The sequence below is a fragment of the Uranotaenia lowii genome, chromosome 3 (genome assembly GCF_029784155.1).
Source record: "Uranotaenia lowii strain MFRU-FL chromosome 3, ASM2978415v1, whole genome shotgun sequence".
NCBI lineage: Eukaryota > Metazoa > Arthropoda > Insecta > Diptera > Culicidae > Uranotaenia > Uranotaenia lowii.
The window spans coordinates 205,160,199-205,178,597 of NC_073693.1; the positions used below are offsets into that span (position 1 = coordinate 205,160,199).

At 37.0% G+C, this 18,399-nt stretch overlaps 1 protein-coding gene across 2 annotated transcripts in view; it reads right to left on the minus strand.

Annotated features, from left to right (window-relative positions):
* Window positions 1-18,399, minus strand: part of LOC129756505 (protein masquerade) — an 83,140-nt gene extending 64,741 nt beyond the window's left edge. Inside the window, exon 1 of one of the 2 annotated variants that reach the window (XM_055753410.1) lies at window positions 18,273-18,399. The gene's annotated coding sequence lies outside the window, so the exon portion shown is untranslated. Of the gene's footprint in view, window positions 1-3,270; window positions 3,414-18,272 lie in introns of those variants that run through there. The other variant, XM_055753409.1, reaches the window with a different exon arrangement.

Sequence of the window (18,399 nt, forward strand, 5' to 3'; positions counted from 1 at the left end):
ACTGACTGACAATGTTGATAGCTTCTTCTAAAAAAAAAACTCGTATTGTTTCGTATCTTCATGATGCTCCCCAATTGTCATTAAGTAAATATTTCTCGTTGAAGCACAAACCAGACGCTCAATGATGAAATGAAAACATTTAAAATATCTATCCGGCCATTTTCCTAAATCAGAAAAATTTGGAATTAAATTTTGAATTTGCAGGTCAAATCAGAGCTTTCATTTTTGAGAAATTTTTAAACTCTTCCGCAATGTTTGCAAGTGATTAATTAACAATTTTTTATTTGAAGATACCTGAACTATCTTCTACGCAAACAACATGGCTATTTGAAGACTGAACTCATCTCCAGTTCTGTTACACGTTTAAAAGGCTTTGTATTCTCTGGGATAGTATTTGAAAAAAAAATCGAATCATGGGCCTCCCGACAAAAATTGCTCCGAGCATAAGATGTAGGGGAGAGTGGGGTATCATGGGCCACTTTTTTTTTCTTTGTCTCATAACTTATTAATTATAAAAGATAAAAAGAAAAAAAAATGTTTTCTACATTTTTAAGGTATCATTGGCCTTTTTTGTTTATTTTTTAAATCCATGAATTACCCGAGTTCTGACTGTTTTATGAATAGATTTTTTTTATTTTGAAAAACTGTGGAGAAACGTGGGTCACCAAATCCAAATTGACAAAATAACGTGCAAAGTTTATTAGTTGTCCAAAAACTGAAATTTCATAATTCATTTAGTTATTTAAAAGCAATTTCAGATAAGGAAATAGAAAAGAGAGTTGTGTATGATCGAATAGTTCCTAATTCCTGGCTCGCGAACGTTTCGGCAGAATTCCTTATATAGGATTTTTGTTCGTCTCTATCGCATTGGAAAAAATGGACCAAATATTTTTCACAACTCTTTATTTGGCATAAGAAAACTTTGCAGATAGGAAAAACGTATTTTAAGTTCATAATGTGTATAAAAACACCAAAATATAGGTGGCCCAAAATACCCCACAACATGTGACCCACGATTCCCCACAAGCTATAATTGGCAAATTGGTTGTGTTTGTGTGACTTATTGATATTTCATCAAAAATTCGTTTTCCACGTGAAAGAACATGAAAAAACTAAAATCATAAGCGTATGAACACATTTTTGTTATGTACTTTAGGTCTCCTACGGATGCAATTTCGCGGATGCTTGTTCAATTATGTAAGTACATTTCTCTAGGCTTGTTAAATAAAAGAAGCATATGATACGTACATAAGTCAACAACATATACAAAAAGATGCTTACGCAAAGCGACGACGATGACAGTTGGATTGATATTTTTATCTCAACACACAGCTGAGATATTAAGAGTGGCCCACGTTTCCTCATGGCCCACGTTACCACACTCTTCCCCAAAAATTTCAGCATTTTTCGATGCCGTAAAAAACTTTACCCAGTATGACGGATTGGCTAAATGATATCACCTTCCAACTTAATTATGCTTTTATTATACTATGCCAACACTGTTGGTGTAAAAATATTTATCGGACAATCACCAAATATTTTTAAATAAATATTTTTATAATTCAATTACCAGTTTGGGCTAAAATGCATCAAAATGCAAATCAAAGAATAAGCTTCTAAATCTTGTTTTCATATGCTGGAATATGATTGTTTTACAGCACGCGTTTGTAAATTTCAAAATTTCACCCATCAAAACATTAATTTTTATGATTTTAGCTTGTAGAAATTTTGTAGTATTTTTTACCCCTAAACGTATGCATCACCCTTATGCCATTTCTTTAAAAACATTTTTGACAGAGAAAATGTTAAATTTAATTCGAACAAAATAAAAAATTGCTGCAATTTGGTGCTTTATGCGTTATGACATTACATATATATATATATATATATATATATATATATATATATATATATTAAAAACTGTACATTGTCAAACGTTTTCATTGGGTTTTTCATTAAAAACAAAGTTTGTTGCAACTTAACTCGTTTTCATAGTAGGGAGAAAATAGCATGTTTTTGTAAATTTAAAACTAACCTGTGAAATAAATATTTTTTCTCTCCCCCATTATTGATTCCTTATTTTGAATAAGGTTGATCTTTTAAAACATGCGACAGAAAAGGATCTTTCGAATCTGAGCATTTCAGATTCTCCATAATAATTATTATCGAGAATCTGAAACGAATGAATCAATGAATCAGTAACAATTTGTAACAGTGAAGGAAAACAATCTTTAATTTTAAATGACTTTTTTCAATCATTGCTGTGCTACTGTCCCTTTCACATTTTTTTAATTAAGATCATTTTACCTATATTTATTTATAACATGTTTTTCTTCTGGTTAAATTTTTTTTGAATATTTTTGCATTTATCACGAGTGACTATTATTTTATTTTACAATATTTAAAAGAAAAACTCCGGTATGAAGTCCAACTGCCAACCGAATTTATAGCGCTAAATGAAGTTTATGGATGTGAACAACCTTTTCTCAAGTTATGATTTTCACTGGTCCGCAAGATGATAACAATGTATTTAATATATTTTCCAGATTTGTCGTATTCCGGTCATCGGCAGCAAACGAGTTTTCTCTTCTGTATCCAGTTTTCCACGGCGCTTAAGGCAGAGCACCGTGGAAAACTGGATAAGCTCCTCACTACTTATTTAATGCACGATGTGGTTCCAATCAGTGTGGTTTCAATCCTATCAACCCGCAACACAACATTTGTTCATCTCACGCGCCTAGGATGCACGACTATAAAGTCTTCCTCTGGATCTCATATCACACCACGTCATCAAGCGGGTGTCTTCCACCACTTTCTTTTGCAATTGTAGCTTCGCTAAGTGCTTTCGTCATGGCTGAAGATTTGCCACGAAATCAAAATTCACCGTGCTTTTTGCAACCCTCTTTCTCTCTCGGCCACATTTGTTGCATTTAACTTTCAGACATATGGGGTGTATCAAAAGCAACCGACAGCCCAACGTTTGAATCGTTTTTGCCCACCACCGAATTTTGTCCCAAAGGGTTGATATTGAAACTGCAAAATTCAAATCATGATCAACCGTTTAAAGCGAGGTAAAAGTTTCCAATTTCCACATTTGCTGACGAAATGCACCAAATAGCGTCGACAAATAACGTTCGGCCAAATCCGAACTTTCAAATTTAATTCACAGCTGTTATCGGTCGACACGTTGACCGTTTGCTTGGTGATGATCACAAAGAGTACTCGATCAGAACCTAATACACACAGGTGTACACAGGTCGGGTTACGTACCTTATAAAATTCACCCCTTATTTGTTTCTGATTTCAGGAGAACACTTGACAGATTTCAGCACAGATTGATTTTAGCAGCGAAATTAACCGAAACTTTTTCCCCGACCGGTCACGAAAAATCTTCTGCACACGTCCGAGCGCGCCCGAAGTCAATTCAACAGTAAAGTTACTTAACATTTCTCCAGAAATACCTCGCCCGCCCCAAAGTCACAAGCGTTCAAGCTTTCTTTTCTTCTTCCCTTTTGGTGAATCCATTCGGTTTAATTTTTCTCTCTCTTCTCAAGTCTTTCTCTCCTTACCTTACCCAAAAACAACGATGAGCTTTACCGAGTTTATTTATCGTCATGAAAATGAGGTTCGTCGCTTTGAAGATGATGCAGTCTATTACTTAGCATGTTAGTTTAACACTAAACGTACCGGAGGGGGTCCAATGACATTTTTTTAATGTCAAGCACCTTTTATGATTGGGTTTTCACAAATTTTCCTACGTGACTATTTTGATTTTCAAAATGCACGTGTTCTTTCACTATATATATTTTTCTTAAATTTTGTAGATTTCGAAAAACATCACGGCATATACGGAAGGGGAAAACTTTACAAGACGCACCAGCGGATAAGATGGTTCATGTCATTATTTCTCAAAAATATGCTAATCTATGGCTTCAGAAGATGTTTTTCTTCATTTATATTGTGGCAAACAATCTTTTCTATCATTTCTAGGGTGAAAAGTTCACTAAAACGACTTAAATGCTCAGAAAGTTCACTAAAACGACTCTAATACTTAGACACAGAAGGCTTAGTCGAATCTGTGAAAACTTGTAAGTTTTTATGGTTGACATGACATATAGTAAACCAACCTGCGCAGTCTGATAAAACTGCAGCTTTTCGTTTATCCCCTCGTATGCACTTTTAAAACAATCATTTCAACATTGGGGCAGAATGCGCTCAACACCACGTGTTTTACGCTTAAATTTTGAATGCTGTTAACTTTTGAGAGAATATCAAAACGAAATGTCATTTTTTTATTTGCTGATTCCCAAATTTTGATGAGAATGCATTATTTTTTTTTTTTTTTTTTTGTAGCGGCCCACCACACTCCCCCACACCAAAAGGCTCAATTGAGCCCCCTGGTAATGGACGCTACTGTTCTCAGCATGTCTGGCAGCAATGAATAATAAAAGTTAACGCGAGCAAATTTTAATCATGCTGAGAACACAAAATTGTTTAATGTCGTGCGAGGAAATGTATTATTCAACTAAATTGACAACAATATGAATCTCAATGGAAAATAATTTCCTTTGAAGAGATTCATTATACTATATTTACTATTACACTAATTATATTTACTAATTTTATCAAGTTATGTTCAATAATTTAATAAGATAAAAATACAAACTACAATTTTTTAAAGAATAATAATATTAGAAATTAACGCTACAAATATGCAAAAGGTAAGCAAAACAAAGACTGGTTGATGATCGACTGTTTTAATGGTTCAATTTTTCTTTCAAAAGCTGTATCACTTTGGTTTTGAACATGGAACGATTGGTTATGTTTTTAATATCAGTTGGTAAGGTGTTGTATTTAGTAGGTCCAATAAACGAAATTCTTTTTTGCCCTAATGATGTTGTGGATCGGCTTCGTTGCAAGAAATCTGCCTGGCGAGTGTTATGAGTTCGCAACCCCGTAGTAAAATGGAGGTTTTGAATATTTTCAGTTGAGTGTAGATTATCATAGATATATATAACAGTTTGCAAATCACAGAGTTCAGATATTGGAAGAACGTTATGCGTTCTTAAAGAGTATAGCTGAAAGGTAGGGAATAACAAAGGGAGTTTTAAGATGTTTTTCAAGCATCTATTCTGGAGCGTTTGAAGTTTCTGTAAGTGAGACAAAGAAGCTCTTCCCCATATCATAACAAGGTAGTTCAAATGAGAGTGAATAAACGCAAAATAAAATTTAAAGAGAACATGTTGGGGAACAAAATTTCTCAGTTTCCAAAGAACACCGCAAAGAGGAGTAATTTTTTTTTCCAGGTGTTCAATTTGACGATTCCATGAAAGAGTTTCATCTAAGTAAATTCCTAAGTATTTGAAACAACTAACTCTCTCAATCGTATTACCATTCATAGCTGGGTCATTAGTACGAGGCAGTTTTTTATGTGAAGAACGAAACAACATGTATTTGGTTTTTGTATAATTAAGTGAAAGTAGGTTTGAATTGAAATATTTTGAAAGCAGTTTTAGGTCGTCTTCAATGTGCTGAATTATAATATCAGGTGAAGTTTCTGAATAAAAAATTGCTGTATCATCGGCAAATAAACGTGCTGTGCCTTTAAGTTGAAGGTTACATAAATCATTTACATATAAGAGGAAAAGTAATGGCCCGATATTACTCCCTTGTGGTACACCGATATCAATATTTCTTAATTCGCTTCTTGTATTTTCAATAGCCACGAACTGCTTGCGATCTTCTAGGTAGCTACGAAGGATATTATTTGCTGTTCCTCTTATCCCGTATTTATGCAATTTGGACAATAATATGTCATGATTTAGAGTGTCGAAAGCTTTTTTGAGATCCAAAAACAATGCCCCAACAACATTTTTTGACTCTATTTTACATATGATAGATTCCACTAATTCTGAGATGGCAATTTGAGTGCTCGAGCCTGATCTAAATCCATATTGCAGTTTATAGAGTATATTGTTCTGATTTAGAAAGTCTACAATCCTATTAACAAGAAGCTTCTCGAACACTTTACTAAAAACGCTTAAGGTCGAGATAGGACGATAGTTATTGACGTCAAGCGAATCGCCAGCCTTAAAAACAGGGATAACTTTCGCAATTTTTAGACAGTTCGGGAAAACTCCTGACTCTAATATTTGGTTAAAATATTGTGTGAGTATGTACGAGAATGTTTCATGGTTGTTTTTTAGGACATTAACAGGGAAGCCATCTGGTCCATGACCCTTTTTATTTTTAAGTGAAAAAATAACTAATCGAACCTCGTTTACATTAGCGGGTCGTAAGAAGATTGTATTTTCTACCTGTGCGATATGAGACAAATGATCATTTTCAGTGTCTATTGGAATCTCTTTAGCCAGGTTCTTTCCAATTGTGGAAAAATGTTTGTTAAATTTCTCACAAATCTGTGTACTATTGGTTATAACACCTCTTTCATCTGAAAGGTTGATTGAGGAAGTCGTTTTAGATTTACCTAAGATTATTATAACAAATTTCGTCCTTTTTCAAGTTGAAAAAATGCACTTATATTCTATTCCCAAAAATCGTCAACCGCCATACTTGCCACGAAATCGGCCGAGAAGTTGAATTTCGTTGCCTACTTGAAGGCGTTTTATCTATAAGGATTTCAAAACTTGCATTTCAAAAACGAAATTTTCGATAAGTTCAGCGAAAACAAACTATTTTTTTAAATAAAATGATTTGTTTAAAAACGATGAACATATTTCAATTGTTCGTATAATCTTTGTTCTATTTCTGATAACCCTATCGGTATGGTGCGTAGTGTTCATTAGTTTTGGCGTTCAACCCAAAGGTGTGCTTTCTAGTATAAGTTTTTAACAAAAATATCATAAAAAATCTAGTTTTTTACATTTTTTTTTTTGCAACACATAAATAAGATCCCTGAATCATCGCAAACGTTCCATTTGGTTCTTAAACGATTGGTAGCGCTATGAATAGCGTTAATGCTAAACCGGTGCGTTCTGCACCGCGTTCCCCTACTCTTTCTGTGGGCTGTTGGTGTTAGCATTAGTAAGAAAAAGTTTAGTTCGTTAAGAAATGGCACACTTTCTTTTGCTTAGCTAATTTCCTAGTTATTGGAAATACATCATTTCGACAGCAATTTTTACAGTTTCATTCAAAATCCATCATTATCAAATCGATAGCTGGCAAAACCGTTGTTTATATCAAAAATTACTGTGTAGTGGAAAAGTATGCAAACACTGTCAAAAACGATCGGCAATTACGGTTAAGAGTTTTCAGGGAAGTCAAGGCTCATACCAGAATTTATAATTTTGAACAAGCGAAAACCTAAGAGTAAATTGTTGAAATGTCCCGCAAATTTTCTCCGATAAGCTAAAAGTGTTGCCTAGTCAATTAAACTTAACCTCAAAAAACATTTTTCTACTTTCAGAGCTCGTATGCTGTGTAGCCGGTACCGAGGCAATGTGACAGGTGATTTCTGATGGACAACAAAACTTATAAAAAACCCAAATTCAATCAAATTCCAGCGGTTGAATCCTTTAACATTTCTGATCGTGGAATAGAGGCCTCTAGTATTTTTGGGCCCGTTCGAATATTACGTAACTCACTTAAGGGGGGGGGGGGTGGTTTGGTAATTTGTTAACAGGGGGGATGGGGATATTTTAAAATATTGTTACGTAACGCTTGATATTTTTGTGATTAAGCTTTCCTAACTTAATCGTTTTTTTTGTGAGTACGGTGTACATTACATTCCGCTTGCTTACTATACCAACTGTAATGATAATACAAAAATAAAGATAGGTACTTATTTTTACAAGTTGAAATTTTTTTTTCTAACTGGTCGAAATTACTCGCGTAGTTCAAAAAATTTGATCACTAGGTTAAAATACGGCTAGTGAAGTAGACAATGTGCAACTCGAGACCCCATACACCCAACCCTCGGGTAGTGGTCATATCACCTCTTGTCTGCGACTCCGATTCTCTACCTCCCCGTGGTACTAGCTGGGGTGCGAGCAACCTTAGCGGAGATCGGGTACCCAACCCCGGTGGATGCTTTGGTCGCATGCAGAATGAGTTAGGGGGCTTCGTACGCGTCTGTTCTCCATGTTAGGGGCGGCGTGCGGAGTGCAACAACGTCCTGGTGGTGTTCGGGACCCAAAACAGCAACATCACGACGGTCCTCCTGCGAGATAGTGGGGTTAGCTGCGGGCCTTGCGAGCCTGTGACTACTAAAAAAACATAAGCAACGAATAACGAACAACAAATTTCGGATGGAAATCGGCAAAGACCCACGCGACGAAAAGGGACTAGCGATTGGAAACTTGGAACATGGAACTGCCGATCTCTAAATTTTGTGGGCAGTACTCACGTGCTCTCCAACGAATTGAAGAACCGCAAATTCGACATCGTAGCGCTGCAGGAGGTATGCTGGAAGGGCTCCACGGTACGAACGTATCCAGATGGTCGTGCCATCTACCAGAGCTGCGGCAACACACACGAGCTTGGAACAGCTTTTATAGTGATGGGAAAGATGCAAAAGCGCGTGATCGGGTGGTGGCCGATCAACTCACGAATGTGCCGGTTGAGAATCAAGGGCCGGTTCTTCAACATCAGCATCATCAACGTGCATAGCCCTCACCTCGGAAGTACCGGTGACGACAAAGACGAATTCTACGCGCAGCTGGAGCGTGAATACGACCGTTGCCCAAAACATGATATCAAGATCGTCATCGGGGATTTCAATGCTCAGGTCGGCCAGGAGGAGGAATTTAAACCGACAATTGGAAGGTTCAGCGCACCAGCTGACCAACGAAAACGGCCTCAGACTGATAGATTTCGCCGCCTCCAAACGAATGGCCGTACGTAGTACCTTTTTTCAGCACCGCCTCCCACACAAGTACACCTGGAGATCACCGTACCAAACGCAATCACAGATCGACCACGTTTTGATCGACAGCCGGCACTTTTCGGACATCATCGACGTCAGATCCTGTCGAGGCGCCAACATCGAGTCGGACCATTATCTGGTGATGGTGAAGATGCGCCCAAAACTCTCCGTAGTGAACAACAAGCGAAACCGGCGCCCGCCTCGGTTAAACATCGCGCGACTGAAGCAACCTGAGGTCGCGGCAGACTACGCGCAATCGGTCGAAGCAGCGCTGCCGGCAGAGTGCGAGCTTGACGAAGCCCCTCTCGAGGACTGTTGGGATACCATCAAAACAGCCATCAACAATGCGGCGGAGAACGTCATCGGTTATGTGGAGCGATCTCGACGGAACGACTGGTTCGACGAGGAGTGTAGGAGGGTGATGGACGAAGAAAATGCCGCGCGGGCGGCAGTAGTGCAAAAAGGCACCCGTCGAAATGTGGAAAATCACCGACAGCGGAAGAGGCAGCGAGTCCGACTTTTTCAGGAGAAAAAGCGCCGCCTGGAGGAGGAGGAGCTCCAGGAGCTGGAGCAGCTGCATCGTTCCCAAGAAACACGAAAGTTCTATCAGAAACTCAACGCATCCCGCAAAGGCTTCGTGCCGCAATCCGAAATGTGCCGGGATAAGGACGGGGGTATCCTGACGGACAATCGTGTGGTGATGAAAAGGTGGAAGCAGCACTTCGATGAACACCTGAACGACGCACATGCAGGAGATCAAGACGGTGGGGGAAGGTACATCGCCGGCGTAGCCAACGACGGAGACGAGCCACTCCCAACGATGAGTGAAGTTAAGGAAGCCATTCGCCAGCTGAATAGAAACAAGTCGGCTGGGAAGGATGGCATCGCAGCTGAACTTATCAAAATGGGCCCGGACAGGTTGGCCGATTGCCTACACCGGTTGATAATCCGGATCTGGGACATAGAACAGCTACCGGAGGAGTGGAAGGAGGGGGTAATATGCCCCATCTACAAGAAGGGCGACAAATTGGACTGTGAGAACTACCGAGCGATCACTGTCCTCAATGCCGCCTACAAAGTGTTGTCCCGAATCCTACTCCGCCGCCTAACGCCACAAGCAAACAGATTCGTGGGAAGTCATCAGGCCGGCTTCATGGAGGGACGGTCTACGACGGACCAGATATTCACATTGCGGCAAATCCTCCAAAAATGCCGTGAACACCAAGTCCCTACGCATCATCTATTCATCGACTTCAAAGCCGCATACGACACGATCGACCGTAACGAGCTATGGAAAATCATGGACGAGAACGGCTTTTCCGGGAAGCTGATCAGACTGATCAAGGCGACGATGGATGGAACGCAGTGCTGTGTGCGGATTTCGAGTGAATTGTCGAGATCATTCGAATCGCGCAGGGGGCTTCGACAAGGTGATGGTCTATCCTGCATGATGTTCAACGTGGCGCTAGAAGGTGTTATTCGACGAGCGGTGGGCGAAATGCGGGGCACGATTTTCAACAGATCCAGTCAACTTATCTGCTTTGCCGATGACATTGATATAGTCGGCAGATCATCTGCGGCGGTGGAGGAGATCTACCGCAAACTGAAACGCGAAGCAGGAAGGATTGGGTTGATGATTAATACGTCCCAGACGAAGTACATGCTGGCCTGCGGATCCGAGACCGACCGAACCCGCTTGTCCAGTAATAACAAAGTCACGATCGACGGCGACGAGCTGGAGATAGTCGAAGACTTTGTCTATCTCGGCTCACTGGTGACCGCAGACAATGACACCAGCCGTGAGATCCGGAGGCAAATTATCAGCGGAAGTCGTGCCTACTATGGACTCCACAAGCAACTGCGGTCGAGAAGACTTAGCCCTCGCACGAAGTGTAACCTGTATATGACGCTCATTAGACCGGTTGTTCTCTACGGGCACGAGACATGGATATTGCTCGAGGAGGACCTGCGTACACTCGGAGTATTCGAGCGACGAGTGTTAAGAACCATCTTTGGCGGCGTACAGGAGAACGGAGTGTGGAGGCGAAGGATGAACCACGAGCTCGCGCGCCTCTACGGCGAACGCAGTATCCAGAAGGTGGTGAAGGCTGGCCGGATACGCTGGGCGGGACATGTTGCGAGAATGCCGGACGACTGTCCTGCAAAACAGGTGTTCGCTACGAATCCGGTAGGAACAAGACGAGCGGGGGCGCAACGAGCGAGGTGGTTAGACCAAGTGGAGCGTGATCTGGCGAACGTGGGGTGCCCGAGAAATTGGAGAACGGTTGCTATGAACCGAGTGAATTTTAGGAATTATGTTCGTCAAGTTATGTCGTAAGACGGAATACTATGTAAATAAAAAAAAAAAAATAATAGGTTAAAATACGGTTGCCAGAATTTTTTCAGCACGTATCCGGGTTGGACAAACCGGGCAATTTTATTTTAAAAACCAGGTTAAAAAAATTTCAAAAGTGACACCATAAATTTCGAATCGGTTTTAAAGACTTCCAAAAAACCTTTCATGATTATTTCTATGGAACTCCTAAAATTAGTATTGGAGGCCCTTCGTACGAGATATGTTTCTATGACAGGATGCTCCTCTCTCTTTACATTGGGGAAATAGGAAAAGAGGAACGCTCCCTCACAATTGCATAACTCGTGATCAAGAAAATAGAACAAATGTTGGCTAGGCGAGTGTTTGGGAATTGTAAGAATAATTATGTAAACATGTAAAACATAAATTTGTACAGTCTTATTTTCAGGAAAAAAACAATGACTGAAAACCAATTTTAGATCAAGTTTTGACAACAGACAAAAAAAAACATTTTAACACGTTTATCGCAGGGGGGTGACAGACCTATCCTTTGTCATTGATTTTGACAACCATCAAAATTACGGGCCCACAATTTTGTGGGCCCATAACAAACCTGACATTTGGCTGTCAAGGAACCGGACTAGATGTCAAATCCTAGAGAATTATGAATGATTGCACACTAACACAACCATCATTCTGGTTCCTCATTGGTTGAAATTTTGACTTTTTCAACTCTGTACTGCTTTGAGAGGAAAACACCATAAACGTTTCTCCCGATGGATAGAGAAAAAGAAAAAGATTCTTGTTCGCAAGAAGAACCAGATTGTCACCCCCCTGGTTTATCGCCAAGCGTCACCCACATCAAAATATGTTCAACTTTGAAAAGCCAGAACGTCAATTAGAGATATCGTTTTGGCTACAAATTTTAGCAGGAGAGTGTGTGATGAGGTATTAATTTGCGATAATTTTGAAAAAAAATCGTTAACTCTTTGACTTTTGAAAGTAATACCTACATATTTTGAAGTGGGTGACGCTAGGCGACGAACGTGTCAAGCGCTTTGCTTCCTAATGATGCTTAATTTAGATTCCAATTGATTTTTTCATTAATTGACAAGATGCAGCAGAGCACAATAGGTCAGAAAGTCGTATTTAAAATTTGACTTGGATTTAAACTTTTCCCCTCCCTTACTAGTAATAAAATTAAAAAGAATGAAATAAGAAAAGTACCACTGTGTGTTTGCTTGTTAAAATATGAATTATTGAAAATCACCAAAAGTTTTCTTCTACAATTTGCTTCGAATTGTTTAACAGATAAATCAAGCATAAGTTTAATTTTTTTGGACGTAGCAATTGGCGTTGAGGACCAAAAATATGAAAAAGGGGGTGGGAAATAAGAATAATACCACTTGTGTTTTCCAACGAAAACAAGATTATTTCTAAAAAATTACTGTGTAAAAGTGAATATCAATGCTTCTACGAATTATTTGAATAGATAACTGAATTTTAAGGAGTTGTCTAGAATTTCAAAGGTTTTCAATGGTTTTAATAGGGGGTTTTAAGAGATGCTCATCTAGCGTTAAGTAATTTGATATTTGAGCTATAATACTTTATCAAACAGCTTGATTTTTTCATTAACATTCATCAGTATGATGCAAAATGATGAAACATATATTTTTGGCTGAATTTGAATCCATAGTTTTGGTCCTCAACGCTAATTGCTACTTATGCTTGATATATCCGTTAAACAATTCAAAACAAAGAGTAGAAGAAAATTATGGTGATTTTCAATCATTCATATTTTGACAAGCAAAACACATAGTGGTACTATTCTTATTTCGCTCACTGTATAAGTTAAAGGGTCCCCTGGAATGAACTGATTAAATCAGGACCTTTTTTTCATCACTTACACTCCACGTCGCTTAATTAAGTAAAAGACTTTTTTAGTAAACACTTCAGAATTTCCAGAAACCGGATAATATCCGGATAAAATCAGAATCATGAAAACAAAAAAAACGTAAAAAAAGCAATGAAAACCATTCGATATTATGAGTTTTCAAAAGCTTAGCTGGAAATAAAATAAATAAAATTGGCTATCTACAATATTTACTTTCAAAGCATAAGTATAGGTAATTTCAAAATCTTAAAATATCTATTTTTCCAAGGCTCGCAAACAAACGGCTCTCCTGATGATACCAAGAAGCATTAATTAGCAAACGGGTTGTTGAATGTGGAAGAACTACTTTTTTCTTTGTATATGTATAGTTATAGTGTTTTTTTATAGTCATTCTATGATAAATGATAATAATGATAAAACTACATAGCAATTGATATAATTTTTGCCCCTAAATGTCCCCATCATTGTTCTTTTTTCGATTATAAATGTTTTTGAAAGAAAACGCTAAAAAGCAAGGTAAAATTGATAAACTAGCATTTGTAAATATTTTGAAAGGGTTTTGTATCCTTTATGATCAAGAAAACTCTTTAAAACCGTCAAAATAGATACTGTTACTCAAAAAAATAGTCTAACAAATTTCTGTTACCATGTTTTACGTTCATAGGAGTCCAGTACTGATTTTAAAAATATGACACATGCCACACTACTCTTAACAGGAAAAATAATCGAAAAATATTGAAAAAAGTGATCAATCTTACCCCGGATTACGGTACTTTGATCCTCAATTTTGTATTAGAATTTTATTTGTTAATTGTTTTTGAAATCTTGATTTTATTTTTTATTAACGACACTTTTCCTTTCTTCTGGCATATGTGTTTGAATTAAATTTAAAATTATGATTTGAATTTGAAATACTGAATTGGATCTGGATAAAATCTGATTTATGGTTTAGAATTTTTCTCTTGAACTTTTTATCTGTATCTTCGTGGAATATAAGTTGATCTTTTTTTTTTTTTTAATTTTGGATTCTAAGTCATAAATTTTATTGTTACTTCTTAATTATCATGAGGAAATTATTCATTCGGCTTTAGATAAATCACATACATTGATTCACAATGATGAAATGAACAACATTTATTTGTTTATCTTTGAATTTTTCCGAAACAGAGAATTTTAGTTGGTGGTAGTGTTATTAAGTATACTGCGAATCGAGCTTTGAATTTATTAGCTCCTATCACAGTTTACATTTTCGATTGGTTGATTAACTGTCCCACGATGTTTGCACGTGTTTTTTAAAAATAATTGTTTGAAGATTCTATATGCCTTCTACGCAAACATAATGGTTGTTTGAAGACAATATGTTGAATTCCTTTTCAGTTCCATCGTATGTTAAAAAACCCGATTTAATACACTTGACAGTGGATTGTAGCCTTTCTTACAGCCTGTAAATTATATTTGGGTATATATGGCACAAAATAAATAATGATTAATGAATTTCATACGCAGTAAATCCAAAAACAATGTAGGAAGTAAAGATTCAAAGTTTTTAATAGGATAAAAGTATTTTTAATATTATCATAATTTTCATATCAATAACATTATTTGCAACTAATTGGAGATTTTTGAATGACTAGATTCTGGAATATCTTGTATGATTCCGTTTCTATGACATTATAATCTAATTCAATTTACTCCTTTTGGAGTTCCAGCATATGGTAACTTCAAAATGGAAGGGGTATAAAAATTAAGAATACAATTTCAAAAAAGATGCCTGACCATGTATTTTAAATAATTCATTCTCTCAAGTAATGGAAACAAATGCATAGATAAAATTATTGGATAAAATTTTAATTGCTAGAGAAAAATACGATACCGAAACGTAAAAAATCAGCAGAATTAATTTTGAAGATTAAAAATATTGAAAATTTTGAGATCCCAATATTTTTAATTTTGTCAATTCTGCCATTTTTGTCTGTTTTGACACTTTTTTCACTTTTGTCAATTTTGTCAATTTTATAAATTTTTTTTTCTATTTTGTCAATAATGTCAATTTTATCAATTTTCATGATTTTGTCAACATTGTTAGTTCAGTCAATTTTGTCAGTTTTCTCGATTTTGTCAACTTTGTCAATTTTCATGATTTTGTCATCCTTGTCAATTTTGTCATTTTTGTCTATTTAGTGAATTTTCTCAATTTTGTCATTGTCAAATTGGCCAATTTGTTTTTGAATTTTGTCAATTTTCATCGATTTTGTGAAGTTGGTCAATCTTGTCAATTTTTATGAATTTGGTCAATTAGGTCAATTTTTTAATTTTGGCAGTTCAATCAATCTTGTCAATTTTGTCAACTTTGTCAATTTTGTCAATCTTGTCAGTTTTATCAATCTTGTTAATTTTGTCAGTTTTGTCAATTTTGTTAATTTAGTGAGTTTTGTCGATTTTGTCATCGTCATATTGGTAAATTTTTTGTCAACTTTGTCAGTTTTGTCATTTTAATCAAATCATTGAATTATGTCAAGTTTGTCAACTTCTTCAATTTTGTCAAATTGTTCTATTTTTTCCACGCTTCAAACTCTACTATGGAGGGCTTGGTGGCGCTACTGTTTGGTTGTTAATTTCAATTGGTCTCAGCAAGTGAAAGTTCGGATTGACTTCCAAGCCGTCATCGTTTTGCTAGACACCAACCCCAACAAAAACAACGCAACAATTGCACAGGTTTTTCGATGCGAACGAAAAGTTTTCATCGCGCAACGTTAGATCTGGAGAGAGGAAGAGAAAAAGGAACAAAAAAAAAACTAGCCCGAGAGCTTAAAGCTCGAGAGGATTCAGTAGCATTTGTCCTATTGGATTCAATTTGCTTCTACGGGCGAAATTCTCTCCTGTCGTTCTTGCTTAGAAAAAGCTTCCTTAGCACGAACGGTACGTGAGAGGATGAGATGGTGTGCATATATCGTTCGCGTTCCCGTGTCGTTTTCCCCTTCTCAGAGCAAGCTGTGATTGAGAATCTAACGTTGGACTTACCATCACTATAGAAATATGCGATGTGAGGGTGTAGTCCTTAGGCTTGATTCATTTAATTTCGGGGTTGTACCTCATGGTGCAATCCCTTTTCAAGAACTTTAATTTTGGGTTTAGAGCCCAAAATTAATTTTTAGATCCGGTTTTCCTAACGGTGGACTGGTATGATAATTATAACACCTTCGCTCGTAAAATTAAAATTAAAATATCTTTGTTTGACTGACATTTATGTTTGTCAATCGATTGGTGGCGCCCTCTGTTTTCCTTATGCGGAATTACACGGAGTGAAAGCGTACCCAGTGCTTATCGCGCCATGTTTTCGATCATCTCGATTAGTGATTGCTGGTTGTGGCTAGCAAGCCAAATGGCCACGTTTTTTGGAGTGATGATTTTTGATATTTACTATGAAAAACTTTTTTTCAAACTATTTTGTATTTTTTTCTTTCTTTTATAGGTTGAAGAAGAAAAAAAATCAAATTTTTCAAGATAAAAATCATTTTTATTGTACTGCTCAGTTTCACAAAAACGTCGAGAACAAAGTTTACAAAAATTCATACAAATACACACAAATACACAGACATCATCAGAACTCGTCGAGCTGATTCGATAGGTACCTATAAAGGTATATCTAAGACCCATAATTAATGATCTCCCAAATCGACCGATAACTATACCTTTCTGAAAGAAAGGCAAAAAAAGTATTCTCTGAGATGGCATATGGAAAAAATTGACTCATAGCGACCCCCGAGAAAAATTGCACCAGGCTCACCGATGGATTGATCCGACTCTTATTACCTGAGATTATTTTTGAGGTTTTTTTCTTTATTCTGGGTATAAATATCATCTTCTTTTTTTTTAATACTACTTTAAAGTTCTTATGGATCTTATATAATATTTTATGTACCTACTTGTAATGTTAATAACAGAAATCATTTAAACAAGCATCTAAAATCTATATGTGTTTTAGAAATGTGTAAGCCTGTTTTATAATGAGGTATTATTGGGGAAAAGAAATAACATTGTTACTTGAGTAGGTATTTCAACATTGCAAAATTAAATAAAATATTCTCCTTGAACCATTCTTGAAATCATCACTTACACATAATCATGAACATCTCAGCATTTATAGGTCCACCAATAAAATTTTCCTCATAATTGAGTTGCGAATGAGGTCCAATTCAGCATTGACAAATGTATTCATTTCGGGAGATGATAAATTAATCATTTCACAACAGACAACAAGAAAAAACAGACCCAAAATCCCAGTTGTTCCACCGGAGAAGCGTTAATGGCCACATAACAGCATAACAAATCGATGATTTCGGAGTGGCAGGTATCACTCCATTAAACACACTGCAGCGCCGAGTTGCTCGTTTTGTTTTGGGACGCTTTCATCTTTCTCTTTGCTCTTCTGTTGGCCGTTTGTTTCTGTACAGGCACTTCTTCTGTCTTCATCCCCGAGACACAACCGGTAGGCAACTAACTAATTGGGGAACGGGTCTTCTTCTACTACACTGGCCGGGGCCTTTCTTTTGGTCGGCCAAGTATCACTTATTCTGCAAATCCACCGAGGAAGACTCCGACGACCGAAGGGGTGGCAAAATATTTGCCTATACACTATACTACACATATCAACATCGCTACAGAACCGTTATGAAAACTTCGCTGCCTCTACATATGGAGAGTTGAGGTTACGAGTCTTTGAATTTATGCAAAATAATGTAGCTAAGCCAGTTAGCGACATTCCTAACCGTGATAAAATCCTTCCGTTTGTTTGGCATTTTCCTCTGTGGAATTTCAACGAAATTTAAGCATTTTTTTCTGACGTTATCAAAACACTATGACGTCTTTTGAGATATTTGGATAAACATTCATCTTATACTCATGTAGAAATTAATCGTTCCAGTCAGATGAATAGTTGAAAAAAAAAAAGTTGATCATCACCAATGTGATTCAACGAAGCATGGATTTTCAATCAAAACTCAACAACTTTATGGCCTTTTACAGTGTAAACAAGTAAGTGTTCTACTTTCATCCAAAAAATTAAATATTTGAAATTTTAAATGAATTATTCAAAATTGAATGTGTTTTAGACATACACAGCCCAATTATGGATATGATACGGAAGATTCAATGAAATTCAAACAAAAATATGTACTTACAGTTTGTCTGTAGTTTCCAGTTATCGCACACGTAGAAATATGTAAATCTCGGTTAAAAAAACACTTTCTCGAAATCCCAAACGCCGTAAGATTTTCTTCCACGTCCGCACCGGTTAGCTCACGTCGA